Source organism: Phyllobates terribilis, unplaced genomic scaffold (assembly GCF_046119375.1).
Source record: "Phyllobates terribilis strain yellow unplaced genomic scaffold, ASM4611937v1 Scaffold_2__4_contigs__length_985480577, whole genome shotgun sequence".
Lineage (NCBI taxonomy): Eukaryota > Metazoa > Chordata > Amphibia > Anura > Dendrobatidae > Phyllobates > Phyllobates terribilis.
Window position 1 is genome coordinate 203,140,641 of NW_027362762.1, and position 20,817 is coordinate 203,161,457.

The window sequence follows — 20,817 nt, forward strand, 5'->3', positions numbered from 1 at the left end:
TCTCCACTGGACCTGAAACCAGGGAAGGCCGTGTGCGACAATGCTGCAAACCTGGGTGCGGCCCTTCGCCGGGGCAATGTCACACACGTGCCTTGTATGGCTCACGTGTTGAACCTGGTTGTCCAGCAATTTTTAGCCCACTATCCCAGACTAGATGGCCTTCTGCAGAGGGCACGGTCGCTGTGTGCTCACTTCCGCCGTTCGCATCCCGCAGCTCAGCGACTTACATCTCTACAGAAGTCGTTGGGCCTGCCACTTCACCGGCTAAAATGCGATGTGCCTACCCGGTGGAATTCAACTCTGCACATGTTGCAGCGACTGTGGCAGCACCGACAAGCCCTGGTGCAATACGTTCTGACGTATAGCCTGGGCCAACGAGATTCAGAGGTGGGGCAAATCACGCTGGAGGAGTGGTCTCAGATCAGGGACCTATGCACCCTTCTGCACAGTTTTGAAATGGCGACGAAGATGTTTAGTGCTGACGATGCCATTATCAGCATGACTATTCCGGTGATTTACATGCTGGAGCACATGTTAAACAGAATTCGGAGTCAGGTGGTGGCACAAGAGGAGGTGGAGGAAGTAGAGGAGGAGGAGTTGTATGCGGAAGGGCTAACATCTGCAAGGTCCAGACGGTCGGCAGCACCAAGGCGGCAGGCATGTGAGGGTGGGGGAGATGGTTTAACCAGGGCGCATGGTAGCAGCCAAACTAGTGAGGAAGGTGCAGGAGCCCAGGAAGAAGTGGAGGACGAACTGATGGAAGACTCATCAGATGAGGGAGACCTTGATCACATTTCTGTTGTGCGAGGTTGGGGGGAGAGGACAGAGGAAGGAAGCATGATTGTTACCTCGCCACCAACACAACAGGGACTTGGTGCTCCTGGATGCGCAACACACATGAGTGCCTTCTTGCTGCACTACCTGCAACATGACCCTCGAATTGTGAGAATTAGAAATAATCCTGACTACTGGGTTGCCACACTGTTAGATCCCCGGTACAAAAGTAAATTTGCAGAAATTATTCCTGCCATAGAAAGGGATGCACGCATGCAGGAGTATCAGCAGAGACTGTTGCAGAATCTTACATGTGCTTTTCCACAAAATACCAGTGGTGCACGTAGTGAATCTCACAGTTCCAACTTGCCAACCGTGGGACCGTCAAGTGTTCAGCACTCAAACCGTAACAGAACCACAGTATCTGCTGGTAACATCAATTTTGCGGAATCATTTCACCACTTTTTTAGCCCATCCTTTGCAAGGCCACAGGAGACAAGAAGTCTGACACATAGTCAACGCCTAGAGACGATGGTACAGGAGTATCTCCAAGTAAACATTGAAGCCACGACTGTGTCACTGGACCCTTGCTCTTTTTGGGCTTCCAATCTGGATAAATGGCCGGAGCTAGCCACTTACGCCTTGGAGATCTTGTCATGCCCCGCAGCCAGCGTTCTGTCTGAACGTGTGTTCAGCGCTGCTGGTGGTGTGCTGACAGATAAGCGCACGCGGCTCTCCACTGATAATGTAGACAGACTCACGTTCATAAAGATGAACAAATCATGGATCCGAAACGACTTTTCTACCCCTGTGTCATCCTGGGGAGAGTAAAAGCTTGATGATTGGTTAAAATCACCCTACCAACCGTTTTAAGCTTTCAAATTACTAATCATGTTTATCTGTATCTTGACTGGAAAATAATTTGGGCTTTGTAGCAGTGTGCAGCACTGATCCTATTCGGCCATCTATAATAAGCTTCACCAGATTTAAAATTAAAAATAATTTTTAGCTGCATCTAGCCCGGAAAATAATTTTGGGGCTCCGAGATGCGCAAGACACATAAGTGCCTTCTTGCTGCACTACCTGCAGCATGACCCTCATATTGTCAGAATTCGAAGTAATCATGACTACTGGGTTGCCACACTCTTAGATCCCCCAAACTTTTCGATCAACCTTTTCATTTTAATAAAGACCAAAAAAATGGTCATTTTTGAAATTATAAGCATTAGCAGGTTGTTAGAAACTGAAATCAAACAGTTTTCAACTCAAAACTTTATTCTAGGTGATGTTACATTTTCACATAGGACCCCTTGTTCGAAAGGAGCTTCTGAACTCTCTCGTCCATTGAATTTGTCAGGTTTTGGATGGTTTCTGCTTCAATTGTTTTGCATGAGGACAGAATACCCTCCCAGAGCTGTTGCTTAGATGTGAACTGCCTCCCGCCATCATAGACACTCCTTTTAATGATGCTCCAAAGGTTCTGAATGGGGTAGAGGTCAGGGGAGCATGGGGGTCACACCATAAGTTTGTCCCCTTTTATGCCCATATCAGCCAGAGATGCAGATGTTTTATGTGCAGCATGAGATGGTGCATTATCATGCAGAAAAATGATCTTGCTGTGAAATACACGGTTCTTCTTCTTGAACCATGGCAGGAATTGCTGTTTGAGAAAATCCACATACATTATGGAGTTCATCTTTAGCGCCTTCAGGGATCCTAAAGGGGCCGACAATCTCTCTCCCCATGATTCCAGCCCAAAACATTACTCCACCTCCTCCTTGTTGGCGCTGTAGCCGTGTTTGCGTGGGGTGTCCATCAACCAGCCATCCTCCACTCCATTCATCTGGACCATCGAGCGCTGCACGGCACTCATCCGTGAACAAAACAGTTTTGAAATCAGTCTTCATGTAATGTTTGGCCCACTGGAGCCGTTTCTGCTTGTGTGAAGTGGATAGAGGAGGTCGACAGGATGGCGTATGCACAGCTGCAAACCTCTGAAGGACCCTGCATCTTGTTGTTCGGGGGACGTTGGAGGCACAAGCAGCTTCAAAAACTTGTCTGCTGCTATGACAAGGCTTTTTTGCCGCTGCTCTTTCAACCTGACGTAATTGCCTGTAGGAAAGAGTCCTCAATTTGCCCTTATCAGCACGCACACGTGTGTACTGTGAATCAGCTACATACTTCTTGATTGCCAAGACACTTCATCCTGATCATCGCACAATGTTGATTGTAGTCATGCCTTGACCTAAACACTCCACAATTTGTTGCTTCTCAGCAGCCGACACATCCTTTTTCTTTCCCATTTTGGCAGAAAATGTAGGCTGCTTAATAATGTGAGAGAGCCTTCTTAAGTAGTCTTGCCTTTATTGGACACACCTGCCAAACTAATTAGCACAGGTGTCTGCAATTGCTTACAGTGATATAAAGAGCCCTGACACACATCACCATCAATGAGTTTAACTGACAAACAAACAAATTCTTCCCTTATCACTCCTAAACACTTTTTGCATAATAATTTGGAACGCGGTGTACATGTGCTTTTCCACAAAACACCAGTGGTTCACGTAGTGAATCTTACAGTTCTAACTTGCCAACCGTGGTCTGTATGGAATTGTTCAATAAAGGGCCCAAAATTAAGATAACATAGATGGGAGAGGTCTCTATGAATAGGAATTCCTAAGTATTTGATACCCTGTGAGGGCCAGGCAAAGGGAAAGTTGGACTGGATGGAATCCTATATGGATTTAGGGAGGGAGACATCGAGGGCCTCAGACTTCGCTGCATTGATTTTAAAATTTTACCATGTAACAAAGTGATCTATTTCAGCCATAACAGCAGGGATGGATATATGTGATTGAGTGATATATACTAGGACATCATCAGCAAATAGAGAGCACTTGTACTCGGTGCCTCCCACCTCAATCCACCTAATATTGGGGTTATGACGAATTGATGAGAGCAGGTGCTCCGTCACTAGGATGTATAAGAGAGGGGACAGAGGACATCCCTGCCTTGTCCCATTGGTGATTGTGAAAGGTGATGAAAATGTTCTGACGCACCCCCTGGGCCTTGGGACACCCGGAGCCGGACCCTTTTTGGTGGATGCTGGTGGTTGTAGTCTTCGTGGCGGCGATCCGGTTCCGTGGCTCAGGGCGGTCAAACCAGTGGCGGAACTATTTATGTGGTTTTGATATTTAAATGTCCGACTACGCCACCCGTGGATTGCGGTCAGAGTGAACCGCCGCTACAGGGCAGACCGCTAAGGCTGGTGTTGTGGGTGCAGCAGAGCGTAGCATAACTCCCCACGGGAGGAGTATAGCCTCAGGGCAGTGTATGCGGAGGATGGGGGTGATGGTGCAGGGCAGCAGCAGTAACGACACGGAGTCAGTGATGCAGTTCAGGGCCTTTACTCACAGTTCTTATTATCCAGACCACGTCTGCAGGTAACGGCTGCCCACGTCGTACTGTGCTCACCAGGTGAGGGGCTCAGACAACTCCCAGATAACTTTGGAGCGCTTCACAGGACCCCCTTTGTGTGTCCTTTGTCTGGCCTTTCTTACCAACACTTCTGTCCGGCTGCCTCGGGCCTCCTCTTGGTAAACTTGGCGCCAGTTTCCCTGACCCTATGTGGTGCCTTCCTAGCGGGTGGAGCAAGGGGCTGCGCCACATAAAATGTCAGAGCCTCCGGTTTCTAGCTGAGGGTCGTTTCCTGCCTCCACTAGTTCGGGGACTGGTCTCCCCCTTTGGCCTGACCCCTCCACGCAGGTGGATTCGGGCGTGCGGTGGCGACTCGCCCGTCCGCACCCCTGGGATCCCTTCATTCCTCGTTCCTGGAGCCTTCTCCGCTCCTCTTCCTTCCTTCTCCCTCTTGCAGGCCTGGGCCTCTGTTACTAGGCCCGCCTCCAGAGCAGAGCTCATGCAGAGCCCCTGCTCCCTGCCACTTCTGCTCAGACTTCTCTGCACTGAACTAAGATGGTGCCCACCTTTTATACTCCCTTCTCAATGCACCCAGGAACTGCTTCCTCCCTGCTCCTGCACTGCAGGGTTCCCCTTCCTCAGTGTTCCCTCCCCCCACTCCAGCCAGGGACAGGGACTGTCGTGCCCATCTCAGGGGCATATTGGTCGCCCTGCCCCACGGCAATGTGGTGTAATGCATGCAGGTGTCGGGTCCTGATCCACACTCCATCCTTATCTGAGAGTGAGATATCACACCTCTGGGTGAGGTGCAATACGTCTGTAGCAACCGAGCCCTCGGTGCTACAGTTCCATTTATCTTCAGCCTAGGTGACGTATTGTGATACAGGGCCGTGATTTTGGCTATAAAAGGGTCCCCTAGACCCCTACCCCAAGCTTTTTAAGAGAATCATATATGGCGTGCCAGGAGACTCTATGGAATGCTTTCTCAGCATCCAACGAGAGTATCTACTTACAAATTTTTAACTGCATCTAGCCCAGGAAATACTTTGTGCCTAGTAGCAGTGTCTGCTAGTCAGCGGATTATCCCGGCTGTTAAGCAAGCTACACCACCTGTAGTTTGGACACTTAATTTTTTCAAAGGAAATGCTTCGGGACCACGGGATACTTAGTGAAGAGCATCAGGAGGCACCCCAAGGCATGGGGGCTGGGACTGGCACTAGGATGCCTTGCGGTGGACAGCCGAGCTCGATCCTTATAAAAGCTTTTTAACTGCAGCAGCTTTAGTGGACGCTACTGGAGCTGGAATTACGCGGCTGCTGGCATGAGACTTGCCCTCCAATAGATCCTTGTAAATGGATTTAAAGTGTATTCATTCAAATTAGAGGGACAATTTAAATTAAAAAGCTTAGAGCTGCCTCCACCACAGGGGGGCTCTCTCGACCCACCAGCGGACAGGCACCAGTATTGGGAGAGGGGGGCTGGCCGTCAGGGTTCACCGCGGCTCTGGCACAAACCCGGCGACACGGAGGTGGCACGGGCAGGAGCGGACTGGCCGTCTCGGCTTCTCACTTTTTGGATTTTAGAAGGGCATGACATGCCTATATCTGTGTCTCCCCCTCCTTTTACTCCTCCACCTCTTTTCTTTTCGCATGACTATATGTACTTGTCACTTTTCCATGTGTTAGTTGTGTCTTCTGAGCAGTTTGTCAGCTTTTGGACACCTTTGAAGGTGTTTTCTATGTGTTTCTATGTGTTTTTGTTTGCCTGCCATTGGTTTTAACGGTGTTCGAAGGTGTTCGACGAACAGTTCGACGAACTGTTCGGCGAACACACGGGTGTTCGACGAACCGAACCGAACTCGAACACTACGGGGGTGGCTCAACACTAGTATTTATCCATTATCCGCTGCTGAGACCCGGTCGATGTCCGAATATATTGAGGAGAATCTGGCCAGGGGATTCATCCGGAAATCTACCTCCCCGGCGGGAGCAGGCTTCTTTTTCGTCAAAAAGAAGGACGGCTCTCTCCGTCCCTGTATAGACTATAGAGGCCTTAACCAGATCACGGTGAAGAATAAGTACCCCCTTCCGCTCATTCCGGAGTTATTTGATCGTCTGAGGGGGGCTAGAATCTTCACCAAACTGGACCTCCGTGGGGCGTACAACCTGGTTCGTATCCGTCAGGGGGATGAATGGAAGACGGCATTCAACACCCGGGACGGCCACTATGAATATCTGGTAATGCCCTTTGGTCTCTGTAACGCTCCTGCCGTCTTTCAAGAGTTGGTCAATGACATCTTCCGGGACCTTCTCTACTCCTGCGTAGTGGTGTACCTGGACGACATCTTGGTCTTCTCTCCGGATCTCCAGACTCACCGGAGGGACGTTCGTCAGGTCCTGCTCAGGCTCAGGCAGAATCACCTCTTCGCTAAATACGAGAAGTGCCTCTTTGAGCAGACCTCGCTTCCGTTTTTGGGCTACATTATTTCTCAGACCGGCCTACGAATGGATCCAGAGAAACTGTCTGCCATCGAGAAATGGCCTCGACCGGAGGGGTTGAAGGCCATTCAGCGATTCCTGGGCTTCGCTAACTACTACCGCCTCTTCATACCACACTTCTCTTCCCGGACTGCCCCAATTTCCGCGCTCACCCGTAAGGGTACTAATCCCAAAGAGTGGCCGCCCGAAGCAGAGGAGGCCTTTCTTTCCCTAAAACAGGCCTTCTCTTCCGCCCCGGTGCTGCATCGCCCGGACGGCAACAAGCAGTTCTTCCTGGAAGTTGACGCCTCCTCCTCTGGAGCCGGAGCGGTACTTACTCAAAAATCATCTTCCGGGAGAATGGTAACTTGTGGCTTCTTCTCCAAACTCTTCTCCTCTTCTGAGCGCAACTATTCCATAGGAGACCGAGAGTTATTGGCCATCAAGCTGGCGTTGGAGGAGTGGCGTTACCTACTCGAGGGGGCTCTTCACCCGGTAATAATTTACACTGACCACAAGAACTTGGCTTACCTCCAGCATGCCCAGAGACTTAACCCGCGCCAAGCCCGGTGGTCCTTGTTTTTTGCTCGCTTTGATTTTGTTCTTCATTTTCGCCCGGCTGACAAAAACGTCAAAGCAGACGCCTTGTCCCGATCCTTTCTGGTGTCCGATCTCGAGGAAGAACCTAAACATATCATCGATCCCGCCAGAGTAATGCAGGTGGCTCCCGTGAGTTTAAATCATCTCCCTCCCGGTAAGACGTTTGTTTCAGTACCTGATCGGAAGAAGATCCTACACTGGGGCCATTCGTCTAAACTAGCTGGCCACGCCGGTCAGAAAAAGACCCTCCAGCTTATTGCCCGGCACTACTGGTGGCCTACCCTGCACAAGGACGTAATAGACTTTGTTTCTGCCTGTGTGTCCTGCGCCCGCAACAAAGTCCCGAGACACCTGCCAGCCGATCGCCTCCTTCCGCTTCCTGTGCCTGCTGCCCCCTGGCAGCATATTGCTATGGACTTCATAACTGATCTCCCCATCTCCGCCGGTTGTACGGTCATTTGGGTGGTCGCTGATCGCTTTTTCAAGATGGCTCACTTTATTCCCCTGCCAGCCCTCCCGTCTGCACCCGAGCTGGCTAAAGACTTTATCTGCCACATCTTCCGTCTTCATGGCCTGCCCCTCCACATCGTGTCGGATCGTGGGGTACAGTTCACCTCACGTTTCTGGAGAGCCACTTGTAAACTGCTAGACGTCACCCTGGACTTCTCTTCCGCTTACCACCCACAGTCCAATGGTCAAGTGGAGCGGATCAATCAGAACCTGACCAGTTACCTCCGGCACTTCGTTAATGCTCATCATTCAGACTGGGTGGATCTCCTACCATGGGCCGAGTTCTCTTATAACAATCACGAGAGCGAATCCTCCTCCAAATCCCCGTTTTTTGTAGTCTTCGGTCAGCATCCTCGGATTCCTTTTCCTGTCTCCACCTCTGTGGACAACCCGGCTGCGGAATCTCTCGTTAGCAAATTTTCCTCCATTTGGGAGAGTACCCGATCCGCACTCCTTCAGTCGTCCGAACGGATGAAAAGACACGCTGACAAAAAACGCCTGGATCCTCCACAATTTCGTCCTGGAGATAAAGTCTGGCTCTCATCTAAATATGTCCGACTCAAGATACCTTCTTACAAGTTAGGGCCTCGGTTCATCGGTCCTCTGGAGGTCATCAGTCAGATCAACCCGGTGGCCTATAAATTGAAACTCCCGGCCAACTTACGGATCCCTAACTCCTTCCATGTATCTCTCCTCAAACCTGTGGTACTTAACTCTTTTTCCAAGTCTACAGGTACGCCTCCTGCTCCGGTTTCTGCTGAGGACGAGTTTGAGGTAGAGAACATTCTTGCCACCAAAAGGGTAAGAGGAAAGACCTTTTTTCTAGTAGATTGGAAGGGGTTTGGTCCTGAGGAGAGAACGTGGGAGCCCCGGGAGAACATCCATGCCCCTCTTATCCTAGCTAAATTTCTGTCTGGCCTAAAAAAGGGGGGGCCTAAAGGGGGGGGTACTGTAGCGCCGGCGTCCCTGCCCTCTGCTAGGCAGGGACGCTGTTCCCCTCACCTCTCTGCTCCGTGCCCGGCGTCCTCCTCCCGCTCTGCTGGCAGCGCGCGCTCCTTCACGGCCACTGTGCTTAGGGCGCGCGCGCGCGCTCTCCCTCCCTCTTAAAGGGGCCGCGCGCGCCGTCCTAAGGAGTCCCCGGCCAATGGCCGGAGGACTTCACCATATATAAGGCACCTCCTCCAAAATGGAGGTGCCCGAGCAATGTTGTTGCACTGTTCACTACTCTGCTTCAGCCCTCAGGTCCCGTTGCCAGTTACCTGCCAGATACCTGCCAGCTTGCTGTCTTATTCCTGCCTGATTATCTGCTACCTGCCTGCTAGTCTGAGGTCCGACGGTCTGCCTTACTACTCCTGTCAGTCTGTCTAAGGACCAGCCTGTCCGCTCACCTGGGAGCGCACTTCAGCCACCTGCCTGCTTGCCTGAGGTCCGACGGTCTGCCTTCCAACTCCTGTCAGTCTGTCTATGGACCAGCTTGCCTGCTCACCTGGGAGCACACATCTGCTACCTGCCTGCTAGCCTACCTGGAGGCTCCGCCGTCACGTGCTGTGACCACCTGCCTGTCCAGTGACTCCTGCCCGCTCACCTGGGAGCGCTCATCTGCTGCCTGTCTGCTAGCCTACCTGGAGGCTCTGCCGTCACGTGCTGTGACCACCCGCCTGTCCAGAGACTTCTGCCCGCTCACCTGGGAGTGCTCATCTGCCGCCTGTCTGTTGGTCTTCCTGGAGGCTCCGCCGTCACATGCTGTGACCACCCGTTCATCCAGAGACTCTCGCCTGCTCACCTGGGAGCTCACGTCTATCATCAGCCGCCACAGGTCGTACCAACCCTTTACCCAGAGACTGCCCCGGTCACTTGCCGTGACCATCTGCCCGTTCATCCAGAGACTGCCCCGGTCACTTGCCGTGACCATCTGCCCGTTCATTCAGAGACTGCCCCGGTCACTTGCCGTGACCATCTGCCCGTTCATCCAGAGACTGCCCCGGTCACTTGCTGTGACCTCCAGCCCGTTCACTCAGAGACTGTCCCGGTCACCTGCTGTGACTTCCTGCCCGTCTTCCCTGGTCGCCACCCGCTCCCTTACAAGGACCGCCCCCTTGTATAGTAGCTCAGAGGTTCCGCCTCCCAGACCCGTTACATGGGCTAAGTGTATAAATTATAATTTTTATAATATGCACTGACCTTAGGTCCTCCTGCAGCTAGGGACATACTTGTACATAGCAGAAGTCCTAATTCTGGTTCCCCCTTTCAAAACCAAAAATTCGGAGCCGGATTACGGGGCGTAGATGTAGTCTCTGAATGGCGTGTCTCCCAACTTTTAACAACAAACTAATTTTTCACCTATTGAATTCCCTTAGTGTTCTCACCCACAAACTGTACAGAAAAGGTCGCATAGAAAAGATACACTCCTATTTAAAAACAGCGATTTGCATGTGGGCTGCTTTGGTTTGTGTGCCAGGACTGATTTTCAGTCCAAGTCCGGACCTGGCCCCACTATAGTGGATAAAGGCTTCTCGATTCAGCATAAATGAATAGATAGTAAAAATAACACGGGCTCCTCTCATTCTGCATAACTAATCAAGGTAAAAATGACAGCAACAAACCATGTGTGTGAAGGGACCAATGATATAGGTCCCTTCACACCTTAAAAACAGCTGTCACTCCAGAGGTGGCCTGTCACACTGAATGGTTCAATTCTGAGGGTAACTCGGCTTTTCTCAATACTCCTGTGTTTACGTAGTTAAATAGGTTATCCAGGATTTTTTTTTTTACCATGGGCGTAAAAACTAACAAATAGGTACTTGCTAACTATCTGCCTGATCTCCCTAGCACTGGCTCAAAGTGGTCACTGCTCCATGTTGGAACCTGCTGTTTCTCTTCCACTCTGCACTGTCGACGAGTCGTGACTTCTGATATCACGCTGAATGACAACCGGCTGACACCAGGTAGGCAGTAGGGAGTTAGCTGTCAATCGGCATAATGTCTGCAGTCATGCCCCATCAACAGAGCAGAGTGGAAGAGAAAGAGATGCTCTGCCGACGTGATGTTAGCAGAAACCGCTAAGTGGCCGGCAGGAGCAGTCTGTGAATGCTCTGTGCCAGCAGAGATCCGCACCCGGCACAGGTAGCAGCTACCTGCCTGTTAGTTTTTAGGAACATTGTAAAAATAAAAAATAGGAGGGGGAACAGTCATTGGGGGACAAAAAACAACACGGGCTGATAACAAATCCCCGTGATAGTAGTGGAAAATCGTCAGATACATTTGACGCGCCCCCTGGGCCAGTGCTGTAGGGGATACCCGGAGCCGGATCTCGATGGGGGTAGTAGTCCTTGTGGCGGTGACCCGGTCCGTGCCCAGGGTGTCAAACTAAGTGGCAGTCTATGGCAGTAGATGTTAACTTGATTGTCGACTACGCCACCCGTTGAGTGCGGCTTTGAAGCCGCCGCTGCAGAGCAGTCCACTGAGGCCGGTGGTATATGTGCAGCAGTGATGGTATAACCCCCAACGGGAGGGGTATGGCCTCAGGGCAGCAGGTGTAGATAATGGGGGTTGTGATGATGCAGAAAGAAGATTCAGAGTCAGGAGATGCAGTTCAGGGTTTTTACTTACTGGTGTTCTCTTGGTCACTCTGGCCTTGAGTGACCACCCGAGCCGTGCTGCGTCCACTAGGTCCTGGACTCGGCTAACCCCCAGGCAGTTCTGAAGCGTGGTCCTGAGCTCCCTTCTCTCTCTCTGTCTCTGGCCGTTCCCACCAGGGATCCACCTTTGGCCGGCTCCCTCGGGTCTCTTGGTGGTCAAACCTCCTCTGGGTTCCCTGACCCTATGCTTGGTGTGCCTTTCTGGTGGATTTGGTGAGGGTCGTGGCAAATCTTGACCACGACCTCCGGTTCCTGGCTGAGGATAAGTGGCCTCCACCAGTTCGGGTTCCGGTGCCCTTGTCCGCCAACCCTTCACCCTTTTGTCTTTATTCTGGGATCTTGGGGTTCCCTTCTTGTCTCCTCTCTGGGTCCTTCTTTTCTCCTCTCTCCCTCTGCAGGCTCTGCTCTGGAGCTGGGCCCAGCCGGAGCCACAGCTCCCTGTCAGCCCTCCTGGCTGAGCTCCTCTGCTCTGCTCCTCAGGCTAAACTCTGACCCTGTTCTAAGATGGTGCCCACCTTATATACTCCCTCTATGTGTGAGCTCAGGTGACCAGCACCCAATGAGCTCCTATCTTTACCCAGACTACTCCCCCTATCTGCCCCTACACTACTGGGATGTTCCACCCCCCTCCCACTCCAGCCAGGGACAGACGCTGTCGTACCTGCACATATACTGGTGGGAGTACCGTCGTTCTGTCCCCCGGAAATGGGATGTATGTAGTGCATGCAGCCTACTAGCTCAGTTCCACACTCCATCCTTACCCGGGAGTGGAATACCACACCTCTGGCTTGAGGTGTAATACCCCTGTAGCAGCCGAGCCCTCAGGGTGCTACATTCCCCCCTGGCAAATCACAGCACGTCCTCGGGCTGTAAAAGAATAAACATCCAAAAACATACAATTTTTTTTCAAAACATCATAAACATATAAAACATTATAAACATTATCCTTCAATCATCCCTTTATGGGAGGTACTTCTTACTTATAATGTTACCAGCATCAAATGTTACGGACACATCATATAATAATATTAACTCTTTCAGCATAATAAAACTTTTCCTATAAAACATTTTTGACCTCTGGCCACTTGTGCAAATTGTGACCAGGGAAGTGCCACAGTCTCTTCAAGAAAAACACAGCTTTCCTATAAAACCAGTAGGGGGCGCCTTAGAAAGCGCAACTATATACAAGGGGAGGTATGGCCGCTCTCAGTCCTCGGCCAGTGGGGAAAAGGGATGGCTGCTCACAGTCCTCAGCCTGTTAAGGGATAGGGACACACTGGAACAGTTCACTGGTCCCAACGGGGACTATAATGGTAACAGTTCCTGTACCCTAACGGGTAACTATTTTACAGTTCCATTTACCGTACTTTAGTAGCGGCGTCCTCCTGCTCCTTCCTCCAGCGAGAGTGGGGTGATCTTGGCGGGCGCCGGAGCCGGGATTAGGGGCTCATCCAGGGGTCTTTCTTTCCGGAGTTGGGGATGGTGGTACTCCGGTGGCCACGCAAAGGGCTGCCCATCCGGGCAAGTGTGCTGGGCAAACAAGTCTTCACCCAGGTGCGGCACAGTGGAAGTTGAGGGCGCGGTGGTGGCAGCGGCGCCCGGGATCACTAGGCCTTGCGACCAGGCTTGGGGTACCCTGAAGGTAAAGGGCACCGTGAAGACGGCGGCGCCCGGGGGCACTCGGCCTTGCGACCAGGCCGGTGGCGTCTCCTGCTTGGCCGCGCTCAGGGTTGAGGCGCGTGACGTCACAGGGGGCGTGGTCGCGGCTCCTGCTTGGGGCCTAGTCTGGAGCGGTAGCGGTGCGGCAACGGGCACGATCAGTGGGACTTCGGGCTCTGCGACGGGGAGCGGGGGTAGGCTTACGGTGGCTGGGCTCGGGGTAGTAACGTCCCCTTTACTTGCCTCCGTCTCTTCAGCTCCCTCTGCGGCGTCGTCTCCGGCCTCCGTCCCTTCTGCATCCTCTTCAGGGGCAGGCGTGCTCCTCGTTGCGGGTGGTGTGCTCCGCTGGCGGGTTCCAGCCTGCTGGGCCATCTCCCTGCTCCATTCCGTCAGCGTTTCTCGCTGCACTTGGGCCATCCTCCGTGCGAGGCCCTCCAGCGCGGTCTGTGCACGCTCCCGGTCTCGGGGAAGCTGTGCCAGGATCTCCACCAGGTCTTGTGGGGTGGTTGCTTGCATCAGGCTTCTGACCACAGGGTCGGTGCTGCCTGCCTCTCCCTCCATCTCCGGGTACGGCTCCTCCAGACTCCTCCAAGCTGCTCCCATCTTCTCTCTTTTGTTCTGTCTACGCCCATACTGAGGGCGGTCCTGGGGCAACTTGGTGATTGTCAGTTCCAGGGGCAGACCCCCCACGCTGATGGACATCTCAATCATTGCAGTCTCTGCTGGTGGGGGCGGTCTTCGTTTTTGGCGCCACTCTTGGTCCTGGCCCACGATGGGAGGTCGTCTCTTACCACCCTCTGGCACGCCCATAATGGCGTCCGCTCTGCCAGGGCGGGAAACTGTCCAAGATGGCGGGAATCGCCTCCCAGTGGCGGGAAACTCTGTGGATGGCGGGAAAAAGCTGCAGATGGCGGGCAACCGGCGGGAACCGATCCGAGATGGCGTCCGATGGCGGGGACCCTCCGGAACCGGCGGGAGACTTCTTTTTGAGGTAAATGTGAACTTTTCTTCAGGCACGCAGTACCCGGTGGTTGCGGGCACGTTATCCTGCCGACTACGCCAAAAGTTGACGCGCCCCCTGGGCCAGTGCTGTAGGGGATACCCGGAGCCGGATCTCGATGGGGGTAGTAGTCCTTGTGGCGGTGACCCGGTCCGTACCCAGGGTGTCAAACTAAGTGGCAGTCTATGGCAGTAGATGTTAACTTGATTGTCGACTACGCCACCCGTTGAGTGCGGCCAGGCAGTTCTGAAGCGTGGTCCTGAGCTCCCTTCTCTCTCTCTGTCTCTGGCCGTTCCCACCAGGGATCCACCTTTGGCCGGCTCCCTCGGGTCTCTTGGTGGTCAAACCTCCTCTGGGTTCCCTGACCCTATGCTTGGTGTGCCTTTCTGGTGGATTTGGTGAGGGTCGTGGCAAATCTTGACCACGACCTCCGGTTCCTGGCTGAGGATAAGTGGCCTCCACCAGTTCGGGTTCCGGTGCCCTTGTCCGCCAACCCTTCACCCTTTTGTCTTTATTCTGGGATCTTGGGGTTCCCTTCTTGTCTCCTCTCTGGGTCCTTCTTTTCTCCTCTCTCCCTCTGCAGGCTCTGCTCTAGAGCTGGGCCCAGCCGGAGCCACAGCTCCCTGTCAGCCCTCCTGGCTGAGCTCCTCTGCTCTGCTCCTCAGGCTAAACTCTGACCCTGTTCTAAGATGGTGCCCACCTTATATACTCCCTCTATGTGTGAGCTCAGGTGACCAGCACCCAATGAGCTCCTATCTTTACCCAGACTACTCCCCCTATCTGCCCCTACACTACTGGGATGTTCCACCCCCCTCCCACTCCAGCCAGGGACAGACGCTGTCGTACCTGCACATATACTGGTGGGAGTACCGTCGTTCTGTCCCCCGGAAATGGGATGTATGTAGTGCATGCAGCCTACTAGCTCAGTTCCACACTCCATCCTTACCCGGGAGTGGAATACCACACCTCTGGCTTGAGGTGTAATACCCCTGTAGCAGCCGAGCCCTCAGGGTGCTACACATTACTAATGCTATCATAAAGTGTTAAAAAATAAAAAATACTTTAAAAAATGGTCAATGAGAAATGGTGCCGGGAATGTTTTTTTTAAAGACATGGATCCATGCCGGCCCAACGTACGCAATCAAATCCAATGTAGAATATACTGGAAACCTGCAAAAAGTAAAATCACTAGAAAAACATGACAATAAGAAGAATGAAAGAAGTCTCTTATATTGCAGCACTAAAAACATTTGGAGCGCAGCCCACAATCATCAATGTAGGTGCTGGAAGTGAAGTCCACTCCTCAAAACGGAACCTCATACACCAATATAGGGGAACATTAACAAATGCAGTCTCCAGAATATCTTTCCAAAATGTATTAAATACATACTGTATCAGAACAGGACAACAGACAAATAAAAAAATGTACAGTACCTTCTAATAAAATGAGCCCACAATCCCCTACTGACCCAATAATGCAGCAGAGTGACCAGTATAATAATAAAATACTATGTCAGTATGCAGAGAAGTACAATAGCAATAAATAAACTTGTATGGAAGATTTTGATTTGTGGCTTGGATCAATAATTGATGTATACCCCAGAGATGTGAACAGCCCCATAGAATATAATGGATATGTGTTCTATCTGTGAAGACCATGGATAGTATATGTATGTAAAAATGGATGTCTGAATGAGGCCGTAGATCGGGGGCCACAGAATACCCTTGTGTATCACCGTCCGTGTTTTCTCAGGGGTAGTGTGCCTCCTGAAGGTTTGGCTTTAAATAAATAGGTTCCGCACCTATTGCCGAGCAGGAAACCTAATCCCTGACTGCCCCTAGCTATAGGCCCTAGGTAGGGAGGGGACAGGGTGAGCACTAGTCAGCCCCCACTGCAACTAAAGTCAAACACGTAAACAGACAAGGGAAACACAGAAGACACCAGAGAGACCATGCCAACTATCCTCCAAAGGAACTCCAAGAAGACACTAGCCGACTACTAGTACTTCAAGCCTGGACAGAGGAACATAGAGCTATCACCGGCGACTCTCTGGAGAGATTGAAGGTATTTAAACATCCAGCAAGGGTGTGTCAATTAGCAGCAGAAGGTGGAGGTCACTGCTAGGTCCTAGAGGGAGAAGGATATCATTACACCACAGAGATGAAAAGGTCAAGAAAGTGCCTGCTGAGCAAAGTGCAATGACCTTCTACAGCTGGATCCAGAATGACTGTCTGTCACACCTGACACACCCATGACAATATAATTAACCGGCTGCCGTGGAGCAGGGTCCCAGGGTCGCTGCTGGCGGTGGAGGCTAGAGCAGGGCGTTGCTGCGGGCCCCATGCCTTGAGGAGGGGGTGTTTGGATGTGCGACGCTGCTGGTGTTTGTCGGTGCTGGAGCTTTGCCGACATTTTGAGAAAGCCCGGAGCCCCCGCACTTACATGGTATACAATGCGGTGGACTCCGGGAAAATGGCTGCTGTGGCCGGCGCATGCGCAGGTTGAGATCTCGGCACTGAGATCTCTGGAGACGAGATCTTGGTTCCCGAGATCTCAATCTGTGCATGCGCCACCCACGGCGGCCATTTTCCCGGAGTCCACCACATAGTTTATCATGTAAGTGCGGGGGCTCTGGGCTTTCTCAAAATGTCGGCGGAGACCCTGCACCGCCAAACACCCGCAACACCCCCTTACAACCCCGAACACCCCCTCCACCCAGCCTGAGGCCTACAGCATCACCCCACTCCTGCCATGCCCAGCTTCCTGCAGCAGTCACCCTAGGACCCTACTCTACCACATCCATGGTAAGAAATAAGACACACTGACTATAAGACGCACCACAATTTTATTGAAAACGTTTTTTTCCCATTTTTCTTCCCAAAACTTGGGGTGCGTCTTATAATAACAGTGTGTCTTATAATCCGCAAAATACGGAACATTTCTGACATTTAATAAAAAGGAAAACAAGCTGCTTAACAATTCTGCACACCTTGATGAAGGGTGCTGATATCCTTAGGCCACACTTTGCCTCATTACACAAATACACATCACCTGATCTGCTTCACCCAATAAGCATTCAAGTTTATACAGCGCAGTGATGGAAAATCTGCATAAAAATGATGATATGGTCAAAATACTCACTTGCCGCCTAATTGAGCACAATGTGTAGAAGGCAAATGATGCAGAATTTTTAATGAAACCCAATTGCAAAGATGATTTTTAGCCAAAAATACAAGTGTTCACATAAAAAAATACCCCTGAAGGTGCCCAAATAAAGAAAAAAGCTTATTTAACCCCTTTCCAACACACAGTATGATGTACTGGTACAGTATGTCATATGCCGGCTCCCTGAGTTTGATGCGGGCTTGCACGCTAAGCCCACATTTTTCCTAGCAGATGATGGCTGATTTAAACAGCCATCATGTGAGTTTAATAGTCTCGAGTGGATAGGATCTCCGCCAGTGGCAGTTAACCTGTTAAATCCGCGATCTAGGGGCGCTAAATGGTTGTCATGACAGCTGGGGGTCCGCTGGTGATCCCCGTGCTTGGCATGACGATTCTCCTGCAAAATCCAGCCTATGACCAGCGTTCATAGAAGATTGTGATTTTCTCTATACAAAGCAGTGCTGATGCACTGCTATGTATAGCACAAGTGATCAGAGAATCGCAGCTTCAAGTCTGCTAAGGGAACTAATAAATATACACTGTGTGCAGAATTATTAGGCAAGTTGTATTTTAGAGGATTATTTTTATTATTGATCAACGACTATGTTCTCAATCAACCCAAAAGACTCATAAATATCCAAGCTTAATATTTTTGGAAATTGGAGTGGGTTTTTTTTAGATTTGGCTATCTTAGGAGGATATCTGTTTGTGCAGGTAACTATTACTGTGCAGAATTATTAGGCAACTTAATAAAAAACAAATATAATCCCATCTCACTTGTTTATTTTCACCTGGTAAACCAATATCAGTGCACAACATTTAGAACTAAACATTTCTGACATGCAAAAACAAAAACCAAAAAAATTAGCGATCAATATAACCACCTTTCTTTATGATGACACTCAACGGCCTTCCATCCATAGATTCTGTAAGTTGCGTGATCTGTTTTCGATCAACATTGCGTGCAGCAGCCACCACAGCCTCCCAGACACTGTTCCGAGAGGTGTACTGTTTTCCCTCCCTGTAGATCTCACATTTTATGATGGACCACAGGTTCTCTATGGGGTTCAGATCAGGTGAACAAGGGGGCCATGTCATTATTTTTTCTTCTTTTAGACCTTTACTGGCCAGCCACGCTGTGGAGTAGTTGGATGCATGTGATAGAGCATTGTCCTGCATGAAAATCATGTTTTTCTTGAACGATACCGACTTCTTCCTTTACCACTGCTTGAAGAAGTTGTCTTCCAGAAACTGGCAGTAGGTCTGGGAGTTGAGCTTCACCAGCCCATACAAGTACCCCACCTCCACCTTGCTGGCGTCTGAGTCGGAGTGGAGCTCTCTGCCCTTTACTGATCCAGACTCTCGTCCATCCATCTGGCCCATCCAGAGTCACTCTCATTTCATCAGTCTATTAAACCTTTGAAAAATCATCCTTCAGATATTTCTTGGCCCATTCTTGACGTTTTATCTTATGTTTCTTGTTCAAAGGTGGTCGTTTTTCAGCCTTCCTTACCTTGGCCATGTCCCTGAGTATCGCACACCTTGTGATTTTTGATACTCCAGTAACGTTGCAGCTCTGAAATATGGCAAAACTGGTGGCGAATGGCATCTTGGCAGTTTCACGCTTGATTTTCCTCAATTCATGGGCAGTTATTTTGCTCCTTTTTTGGCCAACACGCTTCTTGCGACCCTGTTGGCTATTTGCCATGAAACGCATGATTGTTCAGTGATCACGCTTCAAAAGTTTGGAAATTTCAAGACTGCTGCATCCCTCTGCAAGACATCTCACAATTTTAGACTTTTCAGAGCCCATCAAATCTCTCTTCTGACCCATTTTGCCAAAGGAAAGGAAGTTGCCTAATACAGTTATATGAAAAAGTTTGGGCACCCCTATTAATCTTAAGCTTATTGTTTTAGAAAAATTGGTGTTTTTGCAACAGCTATTTCAGTTTGATATATGTAATAACTGTTGGACACAGTAATGTTTCAGCCTTGAAATGAGGTTTATTGTACTAACAGAAAATGTGCAATCTGCATTCAAACAAAATTTGACAGGTGCATAAGTATGGGCACCTCACCAGAAAAGTGACATTAATATTTAATAGATCCTCCTTTTGCAAAAATAACAGCCTCTAGTCGCTTCCTGTAGCTTTTAATGAGTTCCTGGATCCTGGATGAAGGTATTTTTGACCATTCCTCTTTACAAAACAATTCCAGTTCTGTTAAGTTTGATGGTCGCCGAGCATGGACAGCCCTCTTCAAATGATCCCACAGATGTTCAATGATATTCAGGTCTGGGGACTGGGATGGCCATTCCAGAACATTGTAATTGTTCCTCTGCATGAATGCCTGAGTAGATTTGGAGCGGTGTTTTGGATCATTGTCTTGCTGAAAGATCCATCCCCTGCGTAACTTCAACTTTATCACTGATTCTTGAACATTTTTGTCAAGAATCTGCTGATACTGAGTGGAATCCATGCGTCCCTCAACTTTAACAAGATTCCCGGTGCCGGCATTGGCCACAAAGCCCCAAAGCATGATGGAACCTCCACCAAATTTTACTGTGGGTAGCAAGTGTTTTTCTTGGAATGCTGTGTTTTTTTGCCGCCATGCATAACGCCTTTTTGTATGACCAAACAACTCAATCTTGGTTTCATCAGTCCACAGGACCTTCTTCCAAAAAGAAATTGGCTTCTCCAAATGTGCTTTTGCATACCTCAGTCGACTCTGTTTGTGGCATGCTTGCAGAAACGGCTTCTTTCGCATCACTCTCCCATACAGCTTCTCCTTGTGCAAAGTCCGTTGTATAGTTGACCGATGCACAGTGACACCATCTGCAGCAAGTTGATGCTGCAGCTCTCTGGAGATGGTCTGAGGATTGTCCTTGACTGATCTCACCATTCTTCTTCTCTGCCTTTCTGATGTTTTTCTTGGCCTGCCACTTCTGGCCTTAACAAGAACTGTCCCTGTGTTCTTCCATTTCCTTACTATGTTCTTCACAGTGGAAACTGACAGGTTAAATCTCTGAGACAGCTTTTTGTATCCTTCCTCTGAACAACTATGTTGAATAATCTTTGTATTCAGATCATCTGACAGTTGTTTTGAGGAGCCCATGATGCCACTCTTCAGAGGAGATTCAAACAGGAGAACAACTTGCAAGTGGCCACTTTAAGTAGCTTTTCTCATGATTGCATACACCTGGCTATGAAGTTCAAAGCTCAATGAGGTTACAAAACCAAAAAAAGTGATTTAGTAAGTCAGTAAAAAGTAGGTGGGAGTAGTTAAAACAAGAAAATGATAAGGGTGCCCATACTTATGCACCTGTCAAATTTTGTTTGAATGCAGATTGCACATTTTCTGTTAGTACAATAAACCTCATTTCAAGGCAGAAACATTACTGTGTCCAACAGTTATTACATATATCAAACTGAAATAGCTGTTGCAAAAACAACAATTTTTATAAAACATTAAGCTTAAGATTAATAGGGGTGCCCAAACTTTTTCATATAACTGTAATTAAGCACACCTTATATAGGGTGTTGATGTCATTAGTCAACACCCCTCCTCATTACAGAG